Source organism: Papio anubis, chromosome 6 (genome assembly GCF_008728515.1).
Source record: "Papio anubis isolate 15944 chromosome 6, Panubis1.0, whole genome shotgun sequence".
Lineage (NCBI taxonomy): Eukaryota > Metazoa > Chordata > Mammalia > Primates > Cercopithecidae > Papio > Papio anubis.
In genome coordinates this window covers 157,767,017-157,791,575 of record NC_044981.1, presented here as the reverse complement: position 1 = coordinate 157,791,575, position 24,559 = coordinate 157,767,017, and the positions used below count along the sequence as shown (strand labels likewise).

The window sequence follows — 24,559 nt, the reverse complement described above, 5'->3', positions numbered from 1 at the left end:
CTGATGCTGCTGGCTCAGGATCACACTCCAATTAGGCCACCCTCCAAGGCGCCATCATGCTGCAAGCTGTAACAGCTACCAAATAAAGAAAAGCATCATGGCAACAATGGGTAGCAATAAATATTTATTTTAGAAAACAAGTACAGCTTTTTCTTTTTTTTGAAACAGGGTCTTCCTTTGTCACCTAGGCTGCAGTGCAGTGGCATGAACACAGCTCACTGCAGCCTCGACCTCCAGGACTCAGATGATTCTCCTGCCTCAGTCCCCCAAGTAGCTGGGACTATAGGCATGCACCACCATGGTTGGCTAATTTTTGTGTCTTTTGTAAAGACAGAGTTTTGCCATGTTGCCCAGGCTGGTACAAATATAGCTTTACTTTTCTGTTTGTAAAAGTAATGCATGCTTATGAAAATTGTTCTTAAAAAAAATCACATACCATGCAATGACAGGAAGAACCATCCCAAGTTAAATACCGCTTGAACTAATGTGCTCTCTTGTCACTTGGCTATGAAGAATACAAGTGCTAGGTTTCAGTATTGGCATCTTATTACCTTGTCTTTTAAAATCGGATCGTGAAACTGGTATCCTTTTCAATTTGCTGCCAATCAATTATGCATTAATTGATTTGAATTCAGTTCCTTCTGTTGTGGTAGATTTGCTTCTGCATGGTATGATTTCAAGTCGCTCATTGCCTGCATTCAGGACAGGGTAGTTTTTGGGGTCCTCTCAGCCAGGCTGAATTGACCTGAAGATGTCTATAAGAGTAAAAAGCTAAGTAAATATCAAGAACAATTTTTAGCATAAAATTCGGTGTTAAGATTCATTGAGATCTAATCAATAGAACAGAAGGTTCTGTAAATGCATCCATCTTATGGGAAAAACTTAGGTCATAACCATTGTTGGTAAAGGAGGAAATTTTTCTTAGTTCCTCTGCACTTTCCCCAATCATATTAATGTTACACGTCTTTGATTGTACTTGAAATGATTGTAATAATAATAAGAGAGCCTTAAGAGTTTGTTGGTCATAAAAACATATGACATTTTAAAACCTTGATTGGATTTTTAATTGACATATATAACTATTAAATATAAGATTATAGATCCCAAATATCAAATTAACTTTAGCATTTACAATTTTCCTTTGTCTCCTCTAAGCAGCCACAATTTCCAATGTAGCACATAATGAGGTAGTCACAGTTGCAAATCTATGTCTGCATATTTTATAACTTGAGAACATTTTTAAACTCAGTATATAGGTTTGTGTGGATACTGTATCAATGTTCACAAAACAAGGCAAATGGAAATAAAGCAAAAATATTGTTAATGTGTAACAACATTGTGCTAACAGAATGGGCAATTTGAAACAATGCCATTAGTGACTCCACTATCTAGCACAACAGTTATACATAGTGCGTAAGTTCACATTTCAGATAAGTGATATCCATCATTTTAAATACCAAAACTTAGGTTTAAAGAAGTTTCTGAGATATGCAGAATTCTGCCTCTCAGTAGGCTTTGAGAATATGTTACTCCTCAGGACTCAACGTGTCATAAGCATCACTGATTATTTTTTATGTCTGTCCTAAACTGCAGAAAGTTTCAGAAATGCTGGGTTATTTGGTTTTGAGTCCTAATCTTATTACTGTAAAAGTCACACATGTTCATCCATCGTAGAAAGTTCTCCAAAGTGCAATCACATATAAAGAAGCAGATAAAAATCATCCTCAATCTCACTCTCCAGAAGTAATGATTATTAACAGTTTCATGATCTTTTAACACACTGCATTAAGTTTCCCAGAGCTGCCGTCACAAATTACCACAAACTGTGTGACTTAAAACAACAGAAATTTGTTCTTTTACAGTTCAGGAGGCCAGGAGTCTAAAATTAAGGCATCAGCAGGGTTGGGGTCCTTCTGGAGGCTCTCAGAGAGTCTGTTCCATGTGTCTTTCCTGGTTTCTGGTGTTTGCCAGCAATCTTTGGCTTGTAGACACATCATTCCCATCTCTGCCTCTGCCATCACATGGTCTTATTCTATGTGTGTGTCTTTCTCTATCCTCTCCTCTTTTTATAAGGACACCAGGTATTATCTATAGCCCATCCTAATCCAGAATGACTTCATCTCAGCTAATTAACATCTGCAAAGATTCTGTTTTCAAATAAATTCATATTGTGAGGTTCTGGGTGAACATGAATTTGTGGGGGACATATATTCAACCCACTACACACACTGTAATATATACTTATAGAATCATGAAAAGGGGACCATAATTTATATATAGCTTAGTTCCCTTTACACTTAGGATACCATGAATTTCCCTAGGTCTTTCAAAAATAGAATTTTAAATTTTTGTAGGGTGTTTCATCATATGAATATTACATCATTTCCATAGCTAACCTGCTACTTCAAACACTCAGATGGTTTCCAGACTTTACTATTATAAATGGCTCTGATGAATATACATGTTCCCAAATCTTTGAATTTATCTCTGCTTATGTCCTTGGTATAAATTATTCTGAGTCGAATTATTGGATTAAGGGGTATGAACATTTTAAGGCTCATGGAAAATCTTGTTTAATTGAATTCCAGAGATTCTATCAATTTGACATCACCAGCAGAAGAACCCATGGCATTGCATTCTCTCCACTGCACGTTCTAGCTTTTTGAGTGTTGTACAAGTGACTAGGCAAAGAAATAACATCCTTACTTTGTGACTTCTATTTTTAATGTAAGGTTGCCTCTTTGTTTATTGACCATTTATGTATCTTTTTTAAGTTACCAGTTTATGATTTGTAACTCCTTCTCAATTTATTTCTTCTCTCTCCAACTGCCAGTATTTATTTCCTACCATCTCACTGATGAGTATACTGTCCACCCCCACCCCTTTTAGAGTCCACTGTTACCTAAGAAACTATGTAGATGTATCCTCCCTCTCCTTTTCCCATCCTCGAATCACCTCTGAACCTTGTATAAATGTCAATCGTTGCCTCCACTGGGTCTTAATTGTTTACATTTCGCTTTCCCTTCTAAGACTTTGAGCACTTTGGGGCAATGTCCATGTCTTATCTGTGTTTTTGTATCTTCAGCAACTAGCATAGATGCTCAATAAACATTCATTGAACTGAGTTGTTAGGTTGTGACCTGGAAATATTCACGATTCCTTGTATAGATAGAAATAGCTAAATAAGGGTATATAAGGATAGACTCTAAATGGCACTCAATAGTGTGCATAGGGCTGGGCGTGGTGGCTCCCGCCTGTAATCACGGCACTTTGGGAGGCAGAGGCGGATCTCCTGAGGTCAGGAGTTAGAGACCAGCCTGGCCAACATGGTGAAACCTCGTCTCAACTAAAAATACAAAAAATTAGCTGGGTGTGGTGGTGCATGCCTGTAATCCCAGCTACTTGGGAGGCTGCGTCATGAGAATTGCTTGAATATAGGAGGTGGAGGTTATAGTGAGCTGAGATCACATCATTGCACTCCAGCTTGGGCAATGGAGCAAAACTCTGTCTCCAAAAAAAAAACACAAAACAAACAAACAAAAAAAAAACAAAGCATAGGATTTAATCCATGAATTTTGTATTTCTATGCTAAATTTTTAGAAATAGTAAATTTTTTCTCCCATATTTCTCAGCTGTATCTGAGATAATTGAGGCTGAGTAACATTGTCTAGATAGGCAAATGTTAGTGATAATAAGCATAATAATAATAGTAATAATGGAATGAGAATGTTAAAGTACTGAGATCAGGATAAAAGTTAAAATTGTCCAGATTTTAAATTTCCTATCGTTTCCACTGAAATCACTGACTGTACTTATAATATTAGCAGGAATTTATGCAATTTGTAGGTTTTGAAATAAATTACCATTCAGAAGTCAACCGTGAAAAACAGTGTAACTGTACTTGAAAAATCCTTTGAAAAACTCAAGTTTCCACCAAACCTAGAAGCACATGGGTGGTAAAACGTAGTTTGGAAAGTTATGAGAGATGATGACTACAAGGAACTTTTTATAAACATCTTTTATAAGCATTACTCTGTGGTCAAATTTATTTTCACATGGATATTAACACAAGTTATTGCCACAAATGGGTTTCTGTTCTGATCCTTTTTTTTGCCTCACATGTCCTTTCTCTTACACCCGGTTCTGCTTCACTCTCCTTCTCTCATCACAGACAAGAAAAATGCCACCTCCCCTAGGACCCACTCCAAACCCTGTTTCCTGAATGATCAATGTCTTCCCCCATCGCAATCAAAAAAGCACTTTCTATTCTGTCTTCATGACACACTGGTTTTGACACTTGCATAGCTCTTAGTAATTCTGCAATGTGCTCGAGCTATTTGTGAGCACATGTATTTTTCCTTTATAGATTGTAAACATCTAAAGAACAGAGTTAACCCGGGAGCCAAGTAAATAGTTAAATATATTTTGACAATGGCTGTAATAGTGGACATTTGAAAGGAATATACCTTCAGTGTTTTGAAATTGAAATAATTTTCTAGAACCTAGCATTTCTGGACTCTCAACAGCCCACCCTTTCTAAAACTGTGACGACACTATTTTACCATAAAGATCTGCCCAGACCCTCTGTAATACACCTGCATAAATGCCACGTGCATGTGAGCATGCGACGGTGTGTGTGTGCATGGCTGTGCACGCCTGTGCAGTGGTAATCAACCATGGTGCCAGGGTTTGAAAGCAGAAAATCCATCAATCGACCTCCAAGCTTCTTTCATCCCAGTTCTTAACATCTCAATCTCTTGAGTGCTGAGGCTTATTTTGTTCAAGATGGTTTTAGACTCTTCTGAGTGCAACGCAATCTCCTTCCAGCACGGCGGAGCGAGGAGAGGTGAGGGGAGAGTTTTGAGGGTGGGCATATTGATCCTATGCTCGCTGAATTAAAAATGAGCCAACTGAGGACAATTTCCAGGTTGCAACACAGACGGAGCTAGAGTCTGGGTTGAGGTCGGAGGAGCCATTAGGGCGCAGGGATGCAACAGGATTTGGGAGAAAGGGGAGAGAAAGCAAGGCCACTTCTAGGGGGCTTTGATTTTTTTTTTTTTTTTAAATCCTGGCAGCTTCCCGAGCCAGATTTCAAAAGCGATTTCAAACGTGAGGCCAACTGAAGCACTGCCTTACACTAATTGGAAGGGGAAGGGAGTGACTCATATTACACCAGCTCGCTCTTCCCTCTCGGCAACTGCTAACTTGTAGCTTTAAAAGGAAGTGACATGGGTGGGGAGAGACGTCAGCTGAGGACCACTTTTTTTTTTTTTTTCTTCCTGAAGGGTCCACCCCATGGGTGGAGTCTCGCTTTTTCTTTCCAGTGTTGGCTGACTTACAGCTCTTATAAACTAGTGGCAATTTCTGAACCCAGCCGGCTCCGTCTCAGCTTCTGGTTTCTAAGTCCATGTGCCAAAGGCTGCCAGGAAGGAGGTAGGTGCTCCTGGTGCCGTTCGCAGGCACCTTTCCCGCTGGGTGTGGCTGATGTTTGCATTCCTCTTCCTATCATGTTTTCTCTCCTGGGCTGGATTTCCTTAGGACCTCTGGAAGGGGTAGGTTTCGGGGGAGGGGGAGTGCAAGGCGAGCGGGGGAAAGGTGCAGGGGGCGCCTGGAGGAAGGCGAAGAGAGGCTCTGCTGGTACAAAAGGATCCTCGCTTTGTGCTGGGCCGGGTAAGCGTCCCTTTCTGGGCTGTGATTTCAAGCTGCTGTTCCTGGCTTCATTTACCCACCCACCCAGCCCCCTCCCGGGGCTAAAGCATTTTCTCTGCCATAGACGAAGCTGGGCGCGGGGTGGTGGTGGGGGGAATGTTCCTATTACATATTGCTCTCTTCTGTGTCATGCAACATGTTCTTCCGTCGCTGACGTTTCTATGGCAACCACAAAAATACTACACAATATGCAGCCCTGATATACATTGATTTATTTGTATTTCGTGTCTCGTTTGCAGCTTTCTGCTCTGCTTCTTGCTTTGGTTTGCTAAAATCCAGCCTGGCTTGTGGCTACCCCTCCTCACTTTCATTTTGGTTTTTCCCTATCACAGGAGGGGTGGGGGAGGGGAGTTGTCAAGGAAACAGGCATTGGTAATTACCTCTCTATTTACCTAATTTTCGGCCTATGAATTTCTCCATCATATCGAGGAATTAAAAAAGGAATGCTTTGATGTTTATGTAAGTCTTCAGTGTCTGGTCTTTTTTTAGAAAACCTAAACACTTCTCAAGATATGATATTGATCCTGTGGTAAAGCTAAGGGGGAATTAATTCCTTACAGGAGGTGAGATCATTGAAATAAAGTTTTAGAGAGCGTTGGAGAATTCGCACTGATAAATGTGATATTGCCTGCCCAGGTTTGCCTAAAAGCCTAAATTAAGACGGGTCTTCGCTCTCGTCTGCACTTCTTTAGCTCCAAATCTTAAGTTCAACAAGTATGAGTAACAAATTAACTGCCCGACAGGATTCTCCGTTTTTCATTTTCGTGCATTGTTCTTAGATGGATTAGCCACGCTATTCACGCTCTTCAAGGTGAGGGTTGCTAGACTTTTTCAAAACTGTGGAAGGATTAACTCATCTGTGATTAGTCAACCACTCTCAGCTGGAAAAAAAGTATCTTGAGAGAAGGGAGGTGTGTGTTTGTGTGTGTTTGTGTGTGTGTGTGTGTGTTTAGGGACATGGGAGGCAGGCAGGGAGAACAGGCAGAGTTCTACGTTAAAAGGACTACATCTTCTGAATGTTCTCTCTGGGGAGAAAAATTGATATTGAGAAAAAATATGAAATGAGAAAATTATTATCTACTTAGTAATAAGCAAAGTTAATTGTAATTAGAATCAAATAACACATCTCTTAGAAAGCCGTAGTCCCAATAGGCCTCTTAACAGGTACCGGCTAAGCTGATGCTTTTATTCAGTACATCTAAGGAAGTGTTTGATAAGGGATACCATTCTTCTGACGGGCATCCCAAATAATTAGCCTTTATAAAACAGATAAGTAGTAATCCCATTCTTGACTCTTAAAATTATCTATAATTTAGGATAAACATGTGTGAAGGTCACTTAGCCCTCATCATACCTTCCGGCTGCTAAAGCCAAAATCATTACTTATAAACCTCGAGCAACCCTGCCATGTGGAAGCAGGAAGAACGGGTGGTTTCAATGAGGTTCTGTTTGCTGTGATCCTTATCTAAATATGCTATCATCTATGTCTTATAAAATCTGCTGTAAATCCAGAGGTCCTAAGTAATTCAGGTAGAAAAGTTACCTGAAAATGGGGCAAAATAGCATATGGCAGAAAACAAACTAGAGCTACATAGAGTTAAAGACGAGAACTATTTAAAGGGCATAAAACATAGAAAAGTATTACTAAAAAGAATATGACACTCATTTTGAAAAGCACATGTTAGTACACAGAGAAACGGTTGGATTGTGAGTGTTTGATGTTTGCAAAGAATTCTGAAAAGCAGCCAGGCTTAAATTACTGTTTTTCCTGCCTGAAAATGGTCCTCAAGGGCAGATTTGCCACATGACCTTCCAAAGCAGATTGACAGCATGTAAGTCAAAGTCTGCCATGTCGGTTCTCTTGAGTTTCCAGACTCAGCAATTTCACAGCAAAAAAGCCTAATGGAATAGAATTCGAAGGAAAAAGAGCAAGACTTCCTCGGAAGCATAGCCAAAACAGAAACAACAAAAAACCCAAACCCAATGCACAAACAAAACACTTTCTGATATTCAGACGCTGAGTAGAGGTTCAAACAGTTAGCAGCTTTGGCCTGGGGAAGCTAAGTGGAGCTATGAGTAGAAAGTAAATGTAGGGGTCCCATGGAAGAGGCCGACAGGGGTGACACCCAGAGGGTGAGTGAGTCGTCACTGTATTGGGATTTCACTGTCTGCGAGGCTCTGCTGTGGAATTGGTGAAGAAGGCAGCAGTTGTTGTCTGTGCTCTCAAGTTTAAAATCCACCAAACAGCGGTGGCGAAGAGATGAGCACACAGCTGGAAGGAAGGGGAAAGCAATAGCCAGTCAAGGAGATGCAGTTAGTATGAGAAGAACACTAGTGGGAGAGTCCTGATCCTGCTGCCGAAGCTTTATAGGAGAGGAGGCAGATGGTTCAAGGGAAGAAGGAGAGGATGTCCTAGATAGAAAAGATGGGTGGTAAGAAATGGATCATGGTTCAGGGTTCTTAACTCCAAAAAGGGAGAGGTCAGTTTTTAGTGTAGAAGTAGAGCAGGTACACTCTGTGCTGGTTGAAAGCGTAAGTAGATGTAGATTTGGGGACGAGTTTTTCTTAATCAGAAAAAGAAAGACGGTTAGAAGAAAGACTGAACAGAAGGCAAAATTCTTCCTAATCCAATATTTTTTTAGCTTCATTTTAACAACAAATGGCCAGACTTACACTAGACTGTAAACAGATACGAAACTGGGGAAGAGGGAACCAGGAACTTACCCAGAATGTCATCTTCATAATTCCTGCCATTGCCGTTGTTTTAAATTATTGGATACTCAAATGAGGGTTTGGTAAATGTCACACATGTTGTACAGTCTCCTTTATTCTGGAAAGGAGGTCCAATGGTTATGGGACAAAGCTGCATTCACATTTCTTTGTTTTTTAAGATGAAGTCTTGCTCTGTCGCCCAGGCTGGAGTGCAATGGCGTGATCTTGGCTCACCACAACCTCCCCCTCCTGGGTTCCAGCGATTCTCCTGCCTCAGCCTCCCGAGTAGCTGGGATCACAGGCATGTGGTACCATGCCCAGCTGATTTATTTTTTATTTTTATTGTATTTTTAGTAGAGATAGAATTTCACTATATTGGCCAGGCTGGTCTCAAACTCCTGACCTCAGTTGATCCACCCACCTTGGCCTCCCAGAGTGCTGGGATTACAGGCGTGAGCTACCACGCCTGGCCCACGTTCACATTTCTGAAAGGGGTTTGACATCTAAATCTTTGGAGAAACGCCTTTCATCACTCATATTTTGAAATATAATCATAATAATCATGTAACATTTCCTAGAGCTTGGGCAACTCAAATTCATTATTCTTTGTGTGTGAATCAGTTTGGAAAGGAAGCGCTGGAACTCTGAAATCTGGCTTCATGCATGGGCTTCGGTCTCCAATTGCTGCCTGGCTGTAGAAAAGAGGAAGCTTAAAGCATGAACTCTTTCTTTCAACAGATGTTTATTATGTGTTTAATATGTGTCAGGTCCCACAGATGCAACTGTGAGCAAAACAAGATACAGTTTAAATAGTTATAATTTTCAAATGTCTAAAGGGTTTCCAAGGGAAACCCCACGACTGGCTGATACCCATTTTCTTCTAATGACTGAATAAGAGGAAATACCTTAAAAAGAGTATAATTTTTTGTTAACATTATCATGGAACAATCCATCTAACCTGTCTTCTTTTCCTTGGCTCTCTCTTGCTTCACAAAGATTTCCTGTTGGTTTCATTATTTGTCTTAACTTGTTTCTCCAATCTAATTTGCTCTACTTCTTCCCTTGATCATACGTCCTACCTTTCAGTCACCGTTCCTTCATCCATTCACACACATACATGATACATCCATCTGTCCTCCATCCACCCATCCATCCCTTCATTTATTCAACAAATAGTGTTGACTATCATGTCTCAGGCACTATATATTATAGACATAGCAATAAATGGGAAACTGGTTCTTCCTTAAAGAAGCTTAGGATCTATCAGGAAGACAATGTGGAAACAGCCCCCTAAACCATGGCGGTATGACTTTTTTGGGGGGTGGGCAGGGTCTCGCTCTGTCACCCAGGCTGGAGTGCAGTGGCGCCATCCTGGCTCACTGCAACCTCTAACTCCTAAGCTCAAGCAGTCCTCCTGCCTCAGCCCCCCTCCTCCAGCAGCTGGGACTACAGGCGTGAGCCACTGCGCCTGCCCTGGGGTATTCTAATAGAAGCATTTATTGGCTAATGAAACAGGATGCTTCTTTCATTGAACAGTTTTATAAATCGTTCACACACAGCATAAACTGTGCTGGGCAGGGAGGGATCAAGTGGTTAGCTGTTGACTTGTCCATTTTGTATATTTTTTGTATATTCCACGCTGGTTGAGCGTAAGGATGGTAAACATTTGTTAGTTAACTAAATGGGAAGAGTGGAATTTCTAATACAGGAGACACAGAGGAAGAGAAGGCTTGTGTATTCTCTTTCTGAAAGAAGCTGAGAGAGAGAATCTCTCAAGATTCCCTTTCGTAGTGAATTACTCATAGATTTCCAGGTAACAATAGCTGCCCCCACATCGACTCAAAATATAGCATTTTAAAAATGAAAAACTACCTGTGTCAAATTACATACCCATTAGTTTACTGAATATCCTCATGTCCTTTGGAGCTGATTTCTCATAACACACTGCAAGTCTGTGTCTTGCTCTGATAAAAACAAGTGGGTTTCAACCCCCTACACCTTTCAGTCTTATATCGTAACAGCAGCGCATCCAGAAACTAGCAGAGGCTCTAGAGACCCAACACAAAGAGCGTTGAGACCTCGTTGCAGCACTTTCTCATGAAACTCTTCTTACTAGAATTGTTTCCCCCCACTTAAGTTCCACCGTCAGCCTGGAAATTCTATGGGCAACATGACAAAGTTCCTCTGGAAAACCACACCCCTGTGCTTGGCTGACCTTGGGAGAAAACATTTAGTGAGTTCTTCTTTTTCTTGGTTATTTTAAACTCAGATGATATCAGCATGATGCTGTTCCCAATAACTCTGGTTGGCACAGGCATCTCTGCTCAGGTTAAACATCATAACTGCTTCATGGTCATTTCTGTGTAGGATCCTCCAAGATGAGAGGTGCATTTTGAACTTTATGGTACTTTGAAGCCAGACACTAAAATTCCTGTAAGGAGGGGACCAACACACACCAGGGTCTGTTGGAGGGTGGGGCGAGGGGAGGGAACTTAGAGGATGGGTCAGTAGGTGCAGCAAACCACCACGGCACACGCATACCTATGTAACAAACCTGCACATTCTGCACACGTATCCCATTGTGGTTTTTTTGTTTGTTTGTTTGTTTGTTTTTTGAGACGGAGTCTTACTCTGTTGCCCAGGCTGGAGTGCAGTGGCCAGATCTCAGCTCACTGCAAGCTCCGCCTCCCGGGTTCACTCCATTCTCCTGCCTCAGTCTCCCGAGTAGCTGGGACTGCAGGCGCCACCACCACACCCGGCTAATTTTTTGTATTTTTAGTAGAGATGGGGTTTCACTGTGTTAGCCAGGATGGTCTCGATCTCCTGACCTTGTGACCCGCCCACCTCGGCCTCCCAAAGTGCTGGGATTACAGGTGTGAGCCACCGCGCCTGACCCCCATTGTGTTTTTTTATAGAAGAATAAAACATTCCTGTGGGAGATGATACCTCAGTCTAGGATATGCCAGGTAACCTGCAGAGGTCATTAGAGACACTGAGGTGACTGGCTGACCTACAGGATGTGCGAGAATGATAACAGCCTGCCTTGACTGAGGGCCTCCTATGTGCCAGTACATGGACTTCACATTTATTAACTCATTTTAGCCTCATAACAAAACTAGCATGTGAACACGCTCATCATGCTCCATTTTACAGAGAGAGAAAGTAAAGATGAGGGAGATTAAGCAACTCAGCTAGATCATAAGAAGGAACAGAGCTGAGATGTGAACTCAGATCATCTGGGCTCTGCTTTCCCCTGCACATTCATACCTTGCCACGGCATATTGCACAGTCTATCTCCCATGCCCAGTGCAGACCCTGGCACGTAACAGATGTGTAGTAAGTTTATTTTTTAGTTTTGTTTAAAATGTTAAAAGTGAGACTGGTCTTTCTTTTAAGAGGCCAGTCTCATTTTGTTGCTCAAGCTGGCCTTGAATTCCAGGGCTCAAGCAATCCTCCTGCTTCAGTTTCCCATGTAGCTGGGACTACAGGTGTGTACTACCATGTCCAGCTAATATTTTTCTTTTCTTTTCTTTCTTTTTTTTTTTTTTTGAGACAGAGTTTTGTTCTTGTTGCCCAGGCTGGAGTGCAATGGCACAGTCTCAGGTCACTGCAACCTCTGCCTCCTGGATTCAAGCCTGCCTCAGCCTCCTGAGTAGCTAGGACTATAGGGGTGTGCCACCACACCTGGCTATTTTTTTTTTTTTTTGTATTTTTAGTAGAGACGGGGTTTCTCCATGTTGGCCAGTCTGGTCTCGAACTCCTGACCTCAAGCAATCTGCCCAGCTCGACCTCCCAAAGTGCTAGGATTACAGGTGTGAGCAACTGTGCCCGGCCTCCAGCTAATATTTTTCAAATAAGGAACAAATCTCTACTGTGTAGACCTTTGCATACCTTTCATCCTAGTTGTTAAGAGCAGCAAAATTACTGCAAGAAAAGGTAGTATTTTAGAACTTGGAGAAAAACTAACAGCAGTACTTTATACGACTATAGTTTTCAGGGAGTGTTGGTTTTATTGTGGTTTAGTCAGAGATGGTGGGAGAAGGGAAAGGGCCTTGTGATTAAAACCATCTGAGTGACAATGCAGTACATACATTAAATTAAAGATGAGCTCTTCTTAAAACCAATGTTTAACCAAGGATGGAACTTGACTGAGCAGCTACTCCCGAGGATACCTGTGGTGGCTGCTCTCAGAGTTCCCAAGGCGGTGGGTGGATGGAGTCAGAGGCTTTCTGTTCTTCAGTGGACTTTCCACAAATCCACCACTGAGTTTGAAGGAAGATTATTATCTGCAAAGATCCTGCCAGTGTTTATCTTAGATGAACTCTGAAATGAGAATGGGAGACGTGAACTGATCCTAGAGTGAAATTTGGTCTCTTGCCCATCTCCATGGGCTCCTCGTGAGCTGTCAGTCTTCTGTGGTAGAGGTTAACCGAGATGGATGAAATTTTAAAGAACTTATCTGTCCATGCAAGCACATCTTCTTCCCAGGATACTGCAGCCATCAGCAGACAATCAATGCAATCATCTCAGACTGTGTCCTGCCTCCCAGGAGTAAGTCATCGGGCTCATTTCTTTTCTTGTCTCTTTTCTGTTGGGGGAAGGGCAGGTTGCAAGGCGGATGGTGAGCAGATTCTTCGGCCTCTTGTGTGGGTAGCCTGCATAGGAACCATTTCTATGCCTGTGAGTCCATTTCTAGCATCTGCCTCCAGCCTCTGCTTTCCTGACGTTCTCCCATCACCCCATTCATCCTTCATAAAACAGTCACTTTTTCTAGATGATTACATTCCATGACAATGATTACAGTCCTCTCTTCATAACTGCACTGATGCTCATTGATGGCATGGAGGTGTAATCGCACCGTTTGTAGCACAGAGCAGAGTACCCAGCACTGAATGTGTGTTGTGGCTTAGAGAAGAGATGAGCACAAGAAGTCAGGTGATCAGGGTTGCCTCATCGCTGGCCTCCTGGCCAGGGCCTCAAGGGTGACATTCCTTGAGGGCAAGGTGTTTCTCAATCTCCATGTTGAGATTTTGGGCCCAGTAATCCTTTGTTGTGGAAGAGGCCGACCCGTGCAGAATGGGATGCTTAGCCACATTCCTGGCCTCTAACTGTTACATGCCGGGGGGAGTCATCCCACTCCTACTTGTGAGAGCCAAAAATCCCCTAGAGGAACAAACTTGCCCACAACTGAGACCCACTGCTTGAGGGGGAATTCCCAGCCCTGTCAGGTACACTCAGGAATCCGGTTGGTCCAATCAAAGCAAACCCATTTCTGAGGACTAATAGGGTCCCAACAAAAGTGGCAATTCATTAATTTAAATGAAGAAATACTTTACATGGGAATTGAAAAAAATCGTAAACCAACTTAAAAGTAGACACATGGCCGTAATGTATTCAAATATTTAGTGCTTTCTGCCCTGATAAGTCTGCGTGGGGGTCATGCTGGCACCACGGCAGCCCGGTGCAGCGAGGAACTGGGCGAGGCTGGATGATCTGACAGGACCCCTTCCACACCCAGATCTGTGCAGACAGGCCCTCCTCGTTCCCCTCCCCACCCACCAGTTTAGGGAGCCTCCTTTCCCAAACCTCCCTGGAGTGAACAGATTAACATATCTCAAGAAGAATCCAGAGAGGTACTCACAAACCTGCTCCCACCTGGGGGTTTCATTGCTGTTTCCTTGACCATCACAGTGAGCGCTGCGCCACTGCAGTCCAGCAGTGGGTAGTGATCCAGCACCCAGTCCAGCAGTGGGTACTGATCCAGCACCCAGTCCAGCAGTGGGTACTGATCCAGCACCCAGTCCAGCAGTGGGTAGTGATCCAGCACCCAGTCCAGCAGTGGGTAGTGATCCAGCACCCAGTCCAGCAGTGAGTACTAATCCACCACCCAGTTCTCACTAGTATTAATTTGCCTCCTAGCATCCATCCCCACAGTTGCTGGTATTTCAAGCCTTTCCCTTTCCATCCCTGGTGCTTCTCACTTACAGGAGGGGCCACCTTTACTTCCTTCCCAGGACCAGCACCCTGCCCTGCCTGAAGTTAGGCTTCAGCTCCCCAGCCCTGGGGGACTCTAGGGGGTCCCATAACTAGTCCTGGGGGACCCTAAGGGTTCCATAACTGCTGTGTCCCTCCCTTTTGTCTTCCCATCTCCCTTCTCCCTCCTCGCTTTCAGGCTCTCAAAGGTCGACAGAAGTGGGGCCAGTTATTCCAGCTCCCCACCCAACTCCAGAATCCCCTTTCAGTGTTTCTTAGGGAACCCCTATATTCGGCCCATGGGAATACACACAGGAAGCCGACCCTGCGAGTGCCTTTGAGGAGCCTGCTGCCCAGAGGGCGAGACAGAAACCTCAGTGACGGGTTCCCACACAATGGATAAGACCCGCAGGGCGGGGCTGCGCGGGCACACCAGGGGAACGCCTCACCACCCCTGCCCAGTCTGGGCTTCCTGAAATACTTCCTAGAGAAGAACAGCCCCCACGGTAGGTCTGGAAGCGGGGAGTATTGGTCCCAGTGTGCACGCTTCTCAGGGAGTGCCAGAGACCAGAGTGGGCCGGTGGGTGAGGCGGGACAGGGCAGGAGGCTGGAGTTTTCCTATACAGCAGAGGAACGAGGTGAGCTGGCACAGCAGGAAGCAGAGAGAGGCTGAGGGTCCTGCAGCTCTGGGAGGGGAGGCGCAGACAAGGCACAGGTCTGAAAGCCCGCAGGGTTTGGTAACTTGTTGTATGGACAGTGTCTTTGACGCCGCCCTGAGATAGTAAACACAGGGGGAAAAAAGGTCACTTTCTAATGATATTCTTCCCAAATGGTCACTTATCATATTACACTTTATAATGTAATCATTTATGTACTTTGTAATCAACATGTGTTACGCAGCACTTACTGGAAGCTGTCTGCTTTGCATAGGATCTCATTTCAGCTTGCCCCCAGCCCTGGGGGTTGCCAATTATTTTCTCTAATCTAATTTGAAACTGAGGCACAGAGAGGTTAACTAACTCTCCCAAAGCCCCAGAGCTAGCAATACCTGAGCACAGCGTGATTTTATTCTCTAAATATTGTAATAGAATCACATGGACATGCATTTCATATTCTTGCCTTTCCTGAAATTTTCCTGAATTTTCTTTTAGGGTGAAAAGACTTCCCATCTGAGTGAGACGGCTGGGTCCCTCCTATGCTCTGGACACCCCTTGTTCACCATAAAGCGGCCCCCAAATCATGTGGAAATCTGGAAGTTACTTAAGACCAAAAGATATAATGAAAATGTTGTGGTGTCACTAAAATCCTCATTTGGCCTCCATCTCTAGAGGAATAATAGGGTTCAAGTTTGAGAGGAGGTCGGGGGAGAGGACCAGAGAAATATTTAAAATGTGCCTAATTCTTTGAATTTTTTATATTCATTCCGACTTTTGCCACATTAGGACTGATCTCCTGCTTTCCATTCCTTCTGTCTTCCCCAGTGGCTGAACTGTTGTCTTTTTCTTGTTTGGTTTTGTTTTTCGAGACAGAGTCTCGCTCTGTTGCCCAGGCCAGAGTACAGTGGCACGATCTTGGCTCACTGCAACCTCTGCCTCCCGGATCCAAGCAATTCTCCCGCCTGAGCCTTCCTCGTAGCTGGGATTACAGGTGCCCGCCACCACACCCAGCTAATTTTTTGTATTTTTAGTAGAGACAGAGTTTCACCATGTTGGCCAGGCTGGGATTACTGGTGTGAGCTACCATGCCCTGCCTGTTGTTTGTCTTTTTAAAGAGAGCCTGGTCTTCAGCAGCTCCCGTATAGCTTTCCTCACCAGGGAAAATGCACCTTCCTTAAGCAGGCGCTTGCAAGGTCACGACCTGGCTGTGCCCTATGACCGCCAGCCCGCCTCCAGCTGCCATTTCCTAAAAATGTTCAGTCTGTCTGGGCAGAGGGAGGATTTACAGCCTCCAGATGAGGGAACTTTCCATGCATGAGACCCTGGAGCTGGTTCCTGCCTCCTTCGGACCCTCCCTGTGAGCCACTAGACTGGGGGCTCCCCGGGGCTGTGCGGTGCAGCATTGGCGGAGCGGGGCTGGGACGCAGCTGGGCTTGGCCCCCAGCACGGCCCCCTCCGTACCCTCCGTGGGACCTCGGACTCAGGGGCTGTGCAGTGCGCAGCGCTGGCAGAACGGGGCTGGGATGCAGCTGGGCTTGCCCCCAGCACAGCCCCCACCGTACCCTCCGTAGGACCTCGGACTCACCAAGACCAGGACTCCTCCCCTTGGTGTGAGTTGGCCTGGCACATCCTCTGTCCATGTGAGTGCGGCCCTGTTTCCTGACCCGGCCAGCGAGGCGTCCAGGGTGGATGCAAAGGTCTTAGCCGAGGCGCCGTCTGCGGGGGCCGCTTTGTGGTGAACAAGGGGTGTCCAGAGCATAGGAGGGACCCAGCCGTCTCACTCAGGCATCTGTGTTGCCGAAACAGGCAAGGGAAAAGAATTTTTAAAAAATTAAACATGAGTATACCATGATATAATACACAACATTTATGTGAACTTTTGAGATGAAGCAGACGACTTCCACGGTAGACTGTCTGGATACCTTGAGGACACAGCTCCAGACCCGCACAGGCTCCCTGCTGAAGGGAAACCCGTGGGGACTTTTGAGAACGAAATAGAGCCGAGCGCTCTCTAAGGGAGCCTATCTGGGAAGGGCGGCAGTTTTAGAGTTGTGCCCCGTTCCTGCCCCTCCCCTATCTCCTCTCCTCACCTCCCCTCCCCTCCCCTCCCCTCCCCTCCCCTCCCCTCCCCTCCCCTCCCCTCCCCTCTCCCATCCCCCAGTGGTGGCTGGGAATCTTGGGGGTGGGGTGGGGTGGGGCAGGCAGGTGTGAGTAACACCCCCCACCCCTGAGAATATGCCTGCCTTAGCTCTTTTTCCTTCTCTGTCTCTTCTGATGGTCTGATGGGTGGATGGAGGGTGGCTTGGGTCTGTCTCTTCTGCCTCTGGTCACTCACCTTGTTGGGCCTTCCCTTGCTTTCTCTGGAATAGCCCAGGGCTTGCTCTGCTCCTTCTGGCCTCTCTTCCTCTGTCATTCCCTGGAGACAAGGATTGGCCGCCTCAGCTCTCACGGCTTGCTGGCATCTTTCATCAGCACTGTTTATGATGTTATCCTCGTGTTCTCCTAGAGGTTTTTTTTTCACTGGAGTTATCTTTTGAACTCGAAACAAAACAGGCATGTGAAATTTGCCAGTTCAGATCCCAAGAGGCTACCCAAAGGGTGCCCCTCACTCTGAGGGTCTTACTCCCCCGTGGGACTGAAAAATAATCGGACCCAAACCTTCTGAGTGAAGGAAGAAGCGGGATAGAGCTTGCAGTGGGTCAGAAGAGGAGAACTCAGCCCCTAACAGCCCCAGTAAACCTGTGTCTTTACAGTAAGATGTGGAAGGAGGAACTCTGGGCTGGGGACTTTGCCCAGGGACAAGCAAACCAAGTTTTATTTGCTATGAGAGAATAATGAGGAGGGGGAAAAAAAAAAAAATGAGGTAGTATAGAGCCAGTTGTGGAAGAATTTGGGGTTTGGGGAGCTGACACACAGCAGTGGGCAGCAGCCCCTGTGTGGCGGGGACAGACACAGCAGCTGGCCACCATGGCTGCAGCTCCATCACGCTTTTCAGGTCCTGGTGGCAGAGTCTAACCCATGTTCTCAACATTGCCTGCACGTGAGGATTACCTAGGAAGCATTTTTAAAAGGCCTCCCTGGGTCCTACCTTGGACCAACGAATTCAGGTTCATTTTTTTTTTTTTTAAGTTCTATAAATGATTCTGGGCTGAGAGGACTGGAACCTCAGGATAGAAGGAGGGTGACCAGCAAGAAGAGGGCAACTTTGACAAAAAGAAACCCAGAGCCAGGACCCACACCATGGTGATGGCACAATGACAATAATGATGACCACAGCGACATTTAAGATGATATACCAGGCAAAGGTCTACGGATAATCCTCACCACAAGCCCTTGACTTGGAACTCTTCTTATCTCCATTTCACAGATGGGGAGCCTGGGGGTCAGCAGTCTTCAGGGCTGCACAGCTCATGCAGGCAAACTGGGCCTCTGGCCCAGAAGCCCCTACCCAGGGGTGAAGGTCGATGCCTGTCCACTCTCCAGCCTCTCTGGACACACAGCATTCACAGCTCTGTGCCAGGAAAATGCAGTCAGAAGCCGGAGGTCCACTCATAAAGAAAGAGAAGAGGAATAAAGAGGGCAAAACCAGGCAGAGGAAACCCCCTTACAAACATGTATTCCTAGAAAACAGGTAGAGCTCAATTACTGACTTGTCCCATGTCAAATGTAGCTTACAAACACTACATGATGAGCTGGATTTGTGGAAGGTAAAATATCCCTCCTTTGGCTTTGTTAAGGATGGTGCCTTACCCGGTCGCAGGGTAGCAGCTACAGCCCTCTGACAGGTCCCATCATGAGTTAGCCGTGACCTGGGCATTTCCCTGGAGCAGTGTGGTGGATGCGACTGACCATTCAGTTCATTCATTCTGTGGATATTTATTAACCACCTCTTATGCCAGGTCCATGCTGGGAGCTGTGGATATGATGGCGAAAGGCACTTAGCTCCTCAGGGAGCCTGCTTCATGGGACAGCAGATATACACATGAAAGGAAATAGCACTTGTCAATGCCATGTGGCCCAGGACTGTGCCGGGTCTTTTCTGTCATTTGTCTCACAGACTTGTGCAGTGAGTAAGTGGCTACATTCTGTGACAGTGAGCTCCATGGCCAATAGAGAAGGGCCTGTGAGGAACAGGGAAAGATGCACTTGACTGTTCAACGGGAGGCAGGGAGGAGAAGGAGCTGGCTTAAGCAGGGTTTGGAAGGATAAACATGTTTGGCAAGTCAACAGTGGGAGAAAAGGGGGAGGGAAGGGCATCAGGCAGGTGGAATGGAATACACGAACTTGGAGCACCAGAGTGAGCCCTGCTCAGGAGATTCTAGAAGGCAAAGACGTGGTTCAGTGTGCAGTGTGCACTTCTCTAAGGAGATTTCCTGACCTCCTCACGGCCTTGCCTGGTGAAATCAGGTGTCCTAACACTGACTTTTTTTTTTTTTTTCTTTTTTTTTTTGAGACAAGCTCTCACTTTGTCACCCAGGCTGGAGTGCAGTGGCTCAAATACAGTTCACTTCAACCTTGACCTCCCTGGCTCAAGTGACCCTCCTGCCTCAGCCCTCCCCAAGTAGCTGGGACTACGGGTACACACCACCACACCCAGCTATGTTTGTATTTTGTGTAGAGAGGGGGTTTTGCCGTGTTGCCCAGGCTGAATCCTGTTTTGTTTTGTTTTTCTTTTTTGAGATGTAGTCTCCTTTTGTGGCCCAGGCTGGAGTGCAGTGGCGTAATCTTGGCTCACTGCAACCTCCACCTCCCAGGTTCAAGCGATTCTCCTGCCTCAGTCTCCCGAGTAGCTAGGACTACAGGTGTGTGCCACCACACCCAGCTAATTTTCGTATTTTCAGTAGAGATAGGGTTTCACCATGTTGGCCAGGCTGACCTCAAACTCCTGACCTCAAGTGATCTGCCTGCCTCAGCCTCCCAAAGTGCTGGGATTACAGGTGTGAGCCACTGTGCTGGGCCTGGCTTTTTATTTTCAAACCACGCTGTACATTCCAGGAGAGTAGCAGTTAGTCTTGGACTCTACAATTTGAATTTCTTATCTTGCTTTCCTGCAGTTTGACAAGCTCCTTGGGACTGGTCAGTGTTCATTCCCCAGGCTGGTTCTTTCATAAACGCTGTCTGCAGGCATGAAAGGCATCGCCTATGGAAAGGGCTAAGAAAAAGTGGAAACTCCCGTGTGCGGTGGGAGTAATGGCCCGTCTGTCATCGTAGCAGTTCACTGAAACCTGAAGCAGTCAGAGGCTGCTGGATCCCATTGTGCTTTTGTTAAAAGCCCTGTCCCCACATGCGGCTCTTGGCTTGTTACAGTGGCATGCAGTTCACTTCCAGAGACTCCCCAGCCCCAAACACTGATCGTGCCAGGCAAATGGAAGTTTCTTCCTGTGCAACTCCTGGATGGATCTGAGAAGAGAGGCAAGAACCAGAGTGTGACTCAATGGTGAACTCACGACTCGGCCCTGGGGCTGCAGCCTGTGCATAGATACCATCGAGCTAGGTGCTGACGTTGTAAAAAGCGAACCCCTGACCAGGAGATTTTCATTAATTTCGGCAGTTCTTAACTCTCTTCCTGAGTTGGTCATATTTGAGGAGTTGCCCTGTGGTAGGGTCAAGGTGCCACGGAGCCAGAGAGTCCTCCTGGGCACGCAAGCTGTGCGGTGACCTGGGACCCCACACTTCCGGGTTAAGGCTCTGCTCTCTGTTGTTGAAATTCTTGATAGTTTTTGAAAAAGGAACCCCACATTCTCTTTTTGACCAGGCCTGGCAAATGATGTAACCTTTCCTGCATTGAGTATAGAATTAGTGAGTTTTCACATGTGCTGGTAGTGTGGTACATGTGTGAAAACTCACTAACTCTAGACTCAACCAACTCCAGACTGCCCTGCAAAAGATCGGGTGGCTCTACACAAGTCCATGATCCCCAGCAACTCAAAGCATACGCGCTACGGACAGCCAAGGTCATATTGGGACTATCTCAATATAGAAAGGATGGTTGGTGCTGTTAAAGCTTCAGGGGTACAGAGATCTGTTATACAGCATTGAGACTATAACTAAGAATAATGTGTATTTAAACATGGCTAAAAGAAGAGATTTTAAACTTTCTCATCATAAGAAAAATAAGTATGAGAAGTGATCAATACATTAGCCAGCTTCATTTAATCATTTCACAGTGTAAACATGTATTGTAACATTATGTTGTACACTATAAATAGGTACAATTTTTTTTTTGCCAATTGAAAAAAATTCAAGGCCGAGTACGGTGGCTAATGCCTGTAATCCCAGCACTTTGGGAGGCCGAGGCTTGAGGCTCACTTGAGGTCAGGAGTTTGAGACCAGCCTTGCCTCCATGATGAAACCCTGTCTCTACTAAAAATATAAAAAGTTAGCTGGGCCTGGTGGCGGGCACCTGTAATCCCAGCTACTCGGGAGGCTGAGGCATGAGAATTGCTTGAACCTGGGAGGTGGAGGTTGCAGTGAGCCTAGATTGCGCCACTGCACTCCAGTCTGGGCAACAGAGTGAGACTCAGTCTCAAAAAAAAAAAAAATTAAATACTTGTGGTAAAATAGTCCCCAAGTCTTTCACATCTAGCCATGTGATTAAACTTTCAAACAAGTCTTGCTACAACCTAGCTTGAATAACGACTCTCTGTGGATGGTGTTTCTATGTTTTTTGGGGGGAGTGGGGTGGGGAGGAGAAATAAAAACCATCTCCCAACGTATGTAGGTGGTGAAGTCCAAGGCTGAGGTTGCCCCAATTAAGAGAACTCTCCTGTTTTCCAGGACTGTGAGAGGTGATTGCTCTCTTGTGTCAATTTTCGTAGTGGTTTTTCTTTCTGTATTTTGCTTGTCTTATGATTCAAGACATGAACATAAATATACATTTGAAAATTTCCACCAAGAGGTGGAAAAGTTTACGGATCCAGAGAAGATAACTTTGTACAAAACAGAAGTCTAAAAATGCTTGTTGGATACTTTCAGATATTTGGAGAATCTGCCAACCCGTTTGCGGGAAATTTGTTTTCAGATGGGAAAGGACGGAACAGCCTGAAGATGGGAGTGCGGTCGTTTTGAGTTATTTCAGTTACTGCAGCCAAGGGAAGTCACTTTTTAGGGACGAGAATGAACGTAGAGTTTTCCTCTCTGAACTGCCACTCTCAGTCTTTGTGGTCTCATGGGGGAAAAAAGTATCATAAGACCGAAGATAAGTAAAATTCCCTGTTTTCCAAAGTTGGGAAGTGTAAATACCAGAATTTCCATTCTAGCATGCAGGAGTTTTTTCCTCGTAAGTGTTTTAACATAGGAAGTAATAAATGATCCCATGAAGCCAGCATGTGTGCACCAAAACTAAATCATGTTGAGTTAACCTCACTGATTTCATTGGTACCATTACTGGGTGAGTTAGTTGAGAAAGTGCCAGAGCAAGGGTGATACTGTAAAGTAAACATTTGACAGACTACGTCGTCACATCCTTGTTTATATGATGGTGACCTGGGGATTGGGACCAGGTGGGTTCATAGCTAATGGAACAACAGAATCAGCTTGTATTTACTTCCATATGAAATAGAAGGTGGGACTAAGGCTGTCTTTTCCTTTTTTCTATTTCACATCTCTTTCTCCTTCTTGCCCACATTCCTTTTGAATTTCCATGAAGAAAATTATTTTAAATTGACTTCTCATATTTCAGGAACCCTTTGATCATGTTTTTGATGTTGGATTTCAGCAGTTTTAAAAATTTCTGTCTTTATTTCATTTTTTTAATGGCGTTACTGAGATATGATTTACATACCACAAATTCACCCATTTTAAATGTATAGTTCAATGAGTTTTGGTAAATTTGGTGTTGCGTAACCATCACCAAAATCCAGCTTAGAATCCAGCTTGGAATATTTTAGCATTCATCTAATTTTAAGTTTACTACTTTTATCCTGATCCAAAGGTCATGTTAGAAACAAGTGCTGTTTTCACTGCCACTTTACCCCCATCTCCAACATCCCATTTAGGGCCCAGGAAAATTCTTAGTGAGGACTTGGAGGAAAAGTGAAGACAGCCGCCTCCACGCCCATTGGTTAAGGTGGCTGGTCTGCAGGAAGAGCGCAACAGGCATCTCCATCGTGATACCAAAGGCTGACTTGTGGGAAAGCGGAAAGTCTCCCAGACCTAAAACTGGAGAAAAGGGCACATCTATTCTTGACACCTGTCTTGTGGGCTTATTCGTCTCCTAGGCAGAATGCATGAAAATTTCAGTGTTGCCAAACTGATGAACCCATTTCTTTCCCTTCAATTATTTATCTCCCCACTGATTTCATTAATTAATGAAGCCTTTGGCAATCCACCAGATTTCTTTTGGGAACTCTCTTTGTCAGTGTCGACTGCGTACAGGCTGCAGGGACTGGGGGAGCCACCAGACGCCGTCTCTGCCTCCCATGCCTGCTCCAGGGAGGACGTGTCAGCTCTGCTCTGTGGCTATCAGAGGAAGCTGGTTTCATAGCGCGAGTGTCATGTCCGTCACGTATTTCAACCCTGAAACTTCTCCCCACATTTCATGTGAACGCAGCAAACATGTTCATCCATGACACACGGCAGAGAGCAGCGCTGGTGGTGAGGAACATCAGTAGAGCATTTAATCTCAGCTTTTCCAAGCAGCCTCACGGGAAGGAGAAGAAAATGTTTGATCCACTGAAGACTTTCCCCAGATCGTAAGCACAAAGCCTAATTCTTCTAGATGGTGGCGATCGCTGCCGTCACCATGCGTGCTTGGGGTTGATTTCCTCTTGCCTGGGAAACTTAGGGTGCTAGCCAGGTCTTCGTATCCTTCCAGCTTTGCCCGTTGCCTATACTCAGGATCCAGGGTAAGGGCCAGTCCTACTTATGGACCAGTCTCAGAGATCATTCCAGTGGAGGGGGGTCTGTTTTACTTCTTGCAAGTGCTGCGGTGGGCAGTAACATCCTGCCAATGGACCTCGCCTGGACACCTTGCTCTGCCTGGGTGAGGGTGGAACGGCTTTTTCCTGCAGGCTGAAACTCCCCGATTACTTTCTGTGGCTCATTTCCTTCATCTAAACAGCATGTCACTCTATGTGTTGACATGGCTGTTGTGTGGACTGAAGGCTGACTGTGCTTATGTTTTGTCTTCTGTGGGGCCAGTTTTTTTTTTCTTTGTTTTACATACAGCTTTATTGAGATGTAATTTACATACCATAAAATTCACCTGCTGAAAGTGTGCAATGCAATGGCTTTTTGTACATTCATGGCTGTGCAACCATCACCACTATCTACTTTGAGAGCATTTTTAGCACCTCAAGGAGAAACTGTACATATCAGCAGTCACTCCCCAGTCCTGCCCGCTCCAGCCCTAGACAATCGCAAGTTCACTTTCTGTCTCCGCACGTTGGCCTAGTCTGAACCTTTCATATAAACCGAATCGTATTGTATGTGGTGTGTTGTGACGGGTTTCTTTCATTTAACATGTTTTTGAGGTTCCTCCATGTTGTAGCATGTGGCAGTAATTAATT

General features: G+C 45.1%; 1 protein-coding gene across 2 annotated transcripts in view; it reads left to right on the top strand.

The window, feature by feature from the left end:
• The first annotated feature begins 5,200 nt into the window (after positions 1 to 5,200).
• The window catches only part of AGPAT4 (1-acylglycerol-3-phosphate O-acyltransferase 4), a 139,797-nt gene continuing 120,438 nt past the window's right edge, over positions 5,201 to 24,559 (top strand). The window contains exon 1 of one of the 2 annotated variants that reach the window (XM_003898375.4): positions 5,201 to 5,433. The gene's annotated coding sequence lies outside the window, so the exon portion shown is untranslated. Of the gene's footprint in view, positions 5,434 to 5,646; positions 5,671 to 24,559 lie in introns of those variants that run through there. The other variant, XM_017958448.3, reaches the window with a different exon arrangement.